This window comes from Medicago truncatula, chromosome 7, assembly GCF_003473485.1.
Source record: "Medicago truncatula cultivar Jemalong A17 chromosome 7, MtrunA17r5.0-ANR, whole genome shotgun sequence".
NCBI classification, from domain to species: domain Eukaryota; kingdom Viridiplantae; phylum Streptophyta; class Magnoliopsida; order Fabales; family Fabaceae; genus Medicago; species Medicago truncatula.
This window is the reverse complement of record NC_053048.1, coordinates 37,020,569-37,028,754: the sequence shown is the minus strand read 5'-3', so window position 1 is coordinate 37,028,754 and position 8,186 is coordinate 37,020,569.

Genomic DNA, 8,186 nt, shown 5'->3' with positions numbered 1-8,186 from the left:
TTAGCATCTGATTCAATGATCACGGATCTCCAACCATTTACTTCGATCCAATCCAGCGCAACCTTTACTCCCATCGCTTCAGCCATGCAGGGATCGTCTGGTGCTTCTACTGTCCTAGTTGCCACCACGACGGGCCGACCATCACTTCAATTAATATTGTGTGAAAAGGAGATATTATGAGTTGTTTTACAAAATTGTCCTTAATAAATAATATGAGAAAGATAAATGAAAGAATTGAAAGAAAAGAGAGTAATAAATAGCTAAGGTTATAATAGGAAAAGTAACATTAATGTTGCATTGGTATTGTAAAGCGACATATAATTTGGGACAAATATTTTTTCCTAAAGCGACATACAATTTGGGACGGAGGGAGTGTAACGCTCCTATTTCTATTAAAGCAATTAAACATGCGAATAATACATTTATTCAAGAAATAGAGATTACGTCTTATTCAAAATTCAAAAACCGATAGACATGTATGTAAACCTCAACCGTTACAGCGGAATATAAATCAGAGTGATCAAATATATACATGTCATGAGCAAATAAATCATATCCCAAAGATAAATCTCAAAACCCAAACATACGGGTAGTCATCAACAAAATAATAATCCAAACGAAAATATAAACAACCTAATCTAGACCGACACGACAAGCCTAGATCAGAGCCGACACGACACCGATATCGGAGGAAGCTCCCGATATCCCAAGCAAAGACTCACCGAGACTACTCCTACACAACGTCTACTCACCCATACAGGCAAGTAGGCGGTTAAAACCACTGGGGGTAAGCATTACATTATCATAATCCAGATAATAATCAAATTCAATAATATCATGTACTTGAATAATAATAGTCATGCATAAATACTTATATCACAACTTGCTAGTTCATATCCACATATATCAATCACAGGAACAATTATCCAATCATAAATATTCATTCACAACATCATTCATAGACAATCATTAGCAACCTTCATTCATCTCAATTCATCACCAATCACATATTTCACATAGGACTCATGCTATGATATGCACTTATGGACACATAAATGCATGCGGTACCAAATCTCAACAAGGTTGTCACCTCCGATGGACAAGTCAACATCGCATATAAGGCTCACCTCTGCCTTACAATAATCTCGAAGTAAAAGAGTCATCCCTTTTACAGCAACAACGACTATGATGCATGGACATGTGTAATGACTCGATAATGCGACAACAATTCTCAATCTCAACTCAATATATAGGACAACACCCAATTATATTGATTATCTCCTCAACATTGCATTACCAAGAAAACATGCCCACACACAATTAAATCATAGTATTCACCATCACACTTCAACATAATTATCAATAATTAACAATGTCAAGCAACATCAACTATATCATATAGTTTCACCATTTCAAGCATTCTCATATTCCAAGTAATAGGGAAAAACAACATCTCATGATAAACATCATATCCAAAATATAATCACTCCTTCATACAACTTCACTTAGTCATACAAGAATAATCACAATAACTCACAAAACAATTTGCTAAAGAAACATTTCCGACAAAAATCCAAATCATGTGGTAAACGGCCAACATTGATAATTTTCAAAGCTAGGCAACTTATTCAAGTTTGAAATCCTACAATTCAATCTTAATCAATCATATAAGTATGAGCTTAGGCCACTTACGAACTATCGATCATTAGTTCAAAGGTTAGCCTAAGTTCGTATGAGAAAATCCCAAGTTTAAACATTCCACATTCCCACCCGAAAATCAATTTTGACATGATTAAGACATTGTACGAACCTTACAAGCATTGCCTAAGCCCATAAGAACTGTAGACTAAGCTTGCAACTCCTTTTGTTCACAAAGACCAAGTTCCAACAATTTCCGAAAAACCGAAACGACACAAACTCAAGTTTCAAACCATTTAGAAAATTAAAGTTCCGACAAAGCCAAATGTGTTCCAGTAGAAAAGTAGGTGAAAACAGCAAAAGAACACTTCAAAACGATCGCCTAGGACCCCTGCACTACCACCCCCAAGCACCCGGACACGGAACAACGTTCCCGTTGTCCTGTCATGGGCGCCTGGCGCTAGAGGTGCAGCGCCCAAGCGCTGACTCCCTGTAAGTGGGCGCCCAGCGCTCCACTACAGGCGCAGCGCTCCGTAAACGCGCGTTTTCGCGTGTCTCGGCCGCGGGTTTTCGCCAATTTCGATAAAAAATCGAACGTTTAAAATCCTCAATCATCAAAAGTGATCCGAGGCATAACCCGAGGCTCTAACACATCGAACTCGCTCGTTTCGGGGCATTTGTACAAGTTATGAAATTGTTTAAAATAATTTTTCTCAAAACAATAAGTTCTCAAACAACCACAATTCATCTCTTCAAATTCAACACAATTCTCAACAACATCTCAACATAAATCATATCCAAGTTATGAAATGAGATCAACATCATCAATCAACCACAATCATAACATATAATCATACACTCCATCATAATTCAACAACAACATGTCAAATTCATCCATTTTGCACAATTTTCATAACTTTTCATTTTCACATATTTAAACATGTAATTTAACCAACAATCATACAATTATTATCAATTCATGCATACAAACATATCATCAAAGTTGGAGCACGAATTTAGCAACAATTATCCATTCATTCATTTCAACCCATTTCATACAAATCATGAAAAATTGCAAAGAATGAACATGATTATGATAAAGACTAACCCCCTTACCTTAGATGAAGATTAGACCAAACCTAGGCTTCAATTTAGCTCCTAAGCTTTCCCAATTGGATTCTTCAAGTTCTTCTCTCCAAACCCTTATCTTCTCTTCCCACTTTCTCTCTCTAGAAATGTTTTGTGAAATGAAAATGATTTGGTTCTTCTAACACTACCCTAGTGTTATCTCTACTAATGGGCTTAACTTAGTTTCTAGTGGGCTTAACCCGTTTCTATTCAAACCAAAAATATTACTACACTCTAAACGATATTTTAATTAATAACGGTAAAATGTCACTAACGGTAAAATCTCGACTTTCTCTAGTAACTTAATGAAATAACCATTCTCACTAATTACTAAAGCAATTCCCACTAAAAATTATAATTTTACCCATCCTCACAAAATTACCAAAATACCCTTCTAATATGAAAACCCATGAAAATGCACCCGATGACAATTAAATACACACAAGTACAAATAATCACACACAAACACATAATTAGAATAATTAAAATAAACCTAGCTAAAAATCGGGCTGTTACAGGGAGTACTAAAGTAATTTGTTGTCCATGAAAAAATCTAAAAGCCAAAAAATTGTTCGATTAATATTGTCGGAGTTTGTCATATGTTGTTCTGTTTTGTGTTTGTTATTTTGTTCATGTTGTTCTCTATAGTACTTATTTCTTCTGATCATATTTATAAGCAAAATATATATATATATATATATATATATATATATATATATATATTTATTGAATTGCTAATGTATATAATCTATATTATAAATGTGAGCCGAAGAGTACCTTTTAGCACACAAAAGACTTCTCTAATTTTTTTTGACATTTCTTAAGAGGATCACTTAAGAAGTGTCTTATATGAGTACAAGAAGTGTTCAAGTCAAACAGTAACAAAACAAAAGGATTCATTGCACTATAAAAGCAAGAGCAAACACTAAAATAACACAACAAAGTCATGTAACTTCCTATCAGGATACCCTCAGCTGAATATGAGGAAGATTAGGAAGAGAACCTCACGGTCAACCAACTCGTAGGCAAATCTGTCACATGACAATGTTAGTGCCAAGACATAATGAGTGCATGCCCCCAGCCATAGAAGGAACATATGTGACCATAATGTTTTTTCTAAAAACCACTTCAAAGGTGAATTTAAACATATCTGCTACCTTGAGCACATATGTCTCATGTTCCAAAGAGATGTAAGCTTTTCAAAATATTCAAAAGGATCGCACAACAAATTACCAAACTAATAAGAAACATAACATCTCATTTTCCCTCCATCTAAGTCTAGCATAATAGTAGAAAAACTCGGTATCTTTGGTAATGCTCTCTATATTTAAGTTGTTTATGTTACCTCAAGCTAAAACATGAATCAATGGTCTTTGAGGTTAAATCATCAGTTTTGCATGTCTTTGATGACATTTGATACCCCACAATTCTCAAGATTCTTCATAGCTGATAAAAACTCAACCTTCTCATATTTGAATGTCCCTAACTTGATTGGTCCTTCATTCGGCTACATGTGCATATGTTAAACCTTAATTTTGTTGTAGGTTAACAAGTTAATTTTTGTTGTTGGTAGATAGACGAAATAAAAGTAACTATTTAGAAATCACACAACACGTAAATAAAGGAGTCAGAGTTCAAACTACGGTCACGACGTCCGACCTAACAATTCTGACATTTTCGCCGGTTAAACTAGAACTTCTCGAAAACTTAGATGTAAACAATTTTATACTAACTTTTTATTGAGAACCTTTTATTTTGCCAAAATAACAACTCCAACTCCCTTTAAAATGTGATAATGTTTATGTATACAACTTAGAAACTTAGGAGGGTGTACCGAAGCTTATTGCTATGAAACTACACACAACATAAGTCGATGAACATATATATAGACCAAGTCCAAGACATATTATGAGTGTGATTGATCTGCTAAATAGTAAGTATTGAACGGTATCATAAGATAGAACAACGCAACACAATGCATAAAAGTACAAGACAAATTTTTATGATATTGAATAATTTTTGATCTTATACGAGTTTTGATGAATAAAAAATTAATTTGATATTTTAGACAACTTGTAAGTAAGATAAAAAGTTGTGATATGAGTTAGCGATGGATAAATTTTTTAATTTTTGCACTATTTCATACCTCGATTTATCATGTTCATGAAATATTTTTTACAAATCAAATATTGTATAACTGAAATTAGCATATCATATTCTTTTTTTTTAATGGATTAAACATACCAAAATATAATAGTGGCACTGGAGTGCCAAAATCACATTATGGTGGGTTTATCAATATTTTGTGTATTATTGAGTGATTAGACAATTTAGTCTCATAATTTGTAACTATCACAAATTAGATCCTCCACATATACCAAAATCGAGTTCATGTGAAGGTATTTTTATAGTAATTACTATTTAATAATTGTTTTTCCAAAGTTTGTTGCACTAACCATTTGGTTGTAATTGAATTCTCTGCAACTTCTTAGTAAACACTTTTGGAATGCCTTAATACCACATCAATATAAGTTTCAATATTCTTAACAGTTTCAGCAACTAGCTCAGTGTGACTATTAGCCGATTCAAGAGAATCAAAAACCTGTTTTGAGCCTTGTAACAAAATGTTGGAACATTGGTGTGGAGATGGAAATAAATTGAAAGGTTGGAAGATTAAATACCAAGTAATTAAACTTTGATCTAGTGTTTTGTAAATTGAAAAAATAGAGTGTGGGAGATCCACATAAAATAGATCACATACATTAGTAGTGTTTAAATAGTGATATTTAATTTTAAGGAGAAAACTTAGGTACAATTCCTTGGGTGCTTTTTGTATGGTTCTTAACTAAAAATACATATTTTTTGGATATAACAAACTTTGAGAAAATTATGGATTTGAGAAAATCATGGTGAATTTAGTTAAGAACCATAGGAAAAGCACCTAAGGAATTGTACCTAAGTTTTATCCTAATTTTAAATACCTGATAATGATGAAAATAATAATAATAATTATTGTTTATTCATGGATATCACTTCCCATAATTTTAGATTATGTTTGTTGTGATAAGATTGAGAATTGAACTGAATTTTCTATCTTTCCTTCGTTAGTTTGTTTCAGCTAATCTTGTGGGTTTGTTTCTTTTTGAGCTTATCTGATTAGTTTGTTACTTTAGCTGATTTGTGGATTTTTAAGTTTACTTAATTCTTAAGTTTCTTCGAATTAGTTACAAATTCTCCCTATATAAGGAGAGCTCACCTAGTTCAAAAATCACACCAAAGAGTTTCATTGAGTTGTCAGGCACTCTTTTTCTCTTCTCCCTTTCTTGACTTGTGTTGACGAGTCTTTCTTCTCTTCATCTCCTTTTTTCTGTCCCTTCGAAATTAAGAGTCTTCTTAAGACCATTGTGCCTTTTGGGTTTAATGTCCCTTCGGAATTAAGAATGGTATAAAAAACACAGTCCCTTCGATAATATAAGTCCCTTCAAAATCAAGGGTACTATTAAGATCATAGTCCCTTTTTGAAATAATAATGTCCCGTCGAAATTAATAATGATCTTAACTGTATATAAATATTTTAATTGAGGAGAAATTAAAAATTGGAAATGGTGGTATTATCATATTTGAGTGGTCGTAGTGCCATATTGATACTTTAAAGAAATTAAAGTTAGAATGGTGGTAACACCATATTTGAGTGGTCTCAGCACCATAACATAGTGGTAACAATACCATATTAAAGTGGTTTCAGTATTAAAGAGTGGTCTTAGTACCATATTTGAAGGTGTAAATTTCGAACAATTTTCTACAGTGCAGTAGTTAACCGCACTGTTGTAGCTGGACTTGTTTTATCCTGGAGGCGGCGTGATTGATAGTTGATGAGATAAAACCGCAAGTGCACGGTCTTACCGAAGTAGTATGAAAAGAGTATCATTCCGACAGGGAGTAGTTTAATTCAATTAACCTTTGATGATGATTAGAGGAGAAACGAGTTGTAAGTTGGGGTTTTCAAACGATTGAAAGATAATAATATAAAAGGAGCCTTGGGATCATTGGTTCATCTAAATAACAAGTCCTTCATAAACCAAACTATAAGCTTATAACTTTATGTTAGACCTAATTTCTCAAGATAGTTTCTCTTTTTTTCCTCTAGCAACCAAGCCTATTTCGCTGACTTGATTACTATTAGATTTTGGTTCCTCTAACAACCAAGCCTATTTCGCTGACTTGATCATTATTAGTTCCCTTGAAGATCAAAACTATGTGTCTCAAAGATTGCAAAGACTATTTCGCTACCTTTGCAATCCTTGTCTAAATTCACTTGTTCGAATATCAAAGCTCCACTTTCGTTTTATGAATTGATATTTGAGATAATGGATAAACAATTATCAAACCCTCCACTTTCGTTTTCACAGTTTGATAATGGTTGATCCATGTTAAAGCGGTGAATTTAGATAAGAAATTAGGGTTACATAAGATTAAGGCTTAAAGCTTGGTTTGATTAGAATTATGTCATTTAGACTTATCCAACAATCCCAAGACAAAGAGAAGTCTACTCACTCATGTTCATCGTAGACATGGGGAAGAAGAGAGAAAGCATAAAAGTAAATGACAAGAAAGTAAAAGAAAAGAAAAGAACTTTTATTAGAAAGACAATTGTCACTTATTGAATTCCAAAAAAGATGAATATTTGTGATGGATAGCTACTTTATTTATAGCATACATTCGACTTAAAATCTAAGCAATTACATTATTAGAATGTTCCACAAGAAACTGCGGGCTAAAATAGAGTAGCTTAAAATCTAAGTAAAAGCAGCAAAAGTGACTCTGGAGGGTGGCACGGCTGTGCCAATGCTAGCACGGGCCGTGCCAAGCTTCTGACTTTGGGGGAGACATATTTTTGTCTCTGAATCTTCGTATTTTCGTACTAAATCAGCTCCAAGTCCCTTTCTTTTGCTCCAAGACTCAATCCATCCAATATTCATTCCTGAAATAAAATAAAATGCAATTTGTAGTAAACTATCTTAAAAATGAAATAATACTAATATAAAATAAAATAAAATCTAATTAAAACTAAACTAAATGACATATAAAAATAGATAATAATTAACTCATCAATAGTCTGCTTTGCACAATTTTGGGCAGTGCCACGAAATGTCTTAAAAACAGCGATCTGGTCGTGACTCAACCTTGTAAAAACTTCGGTAGATAATAGAATTTGCAAATCCAAATACAATAGTTTATAAATCCAAAAACAACAATTTGAAGACGTTTCGACTAATATGTCTATCGAAGAAATTACTTATTGAGGCTTCGTTGTCCCTAAATAAAACAAGGATAAATCAAGCTATAGAAATACATCTTTCGACTGAAACGGTTTGACTTGCTCGGATCTACAAAAATCTTCACAAAAAAACGGCTACTCC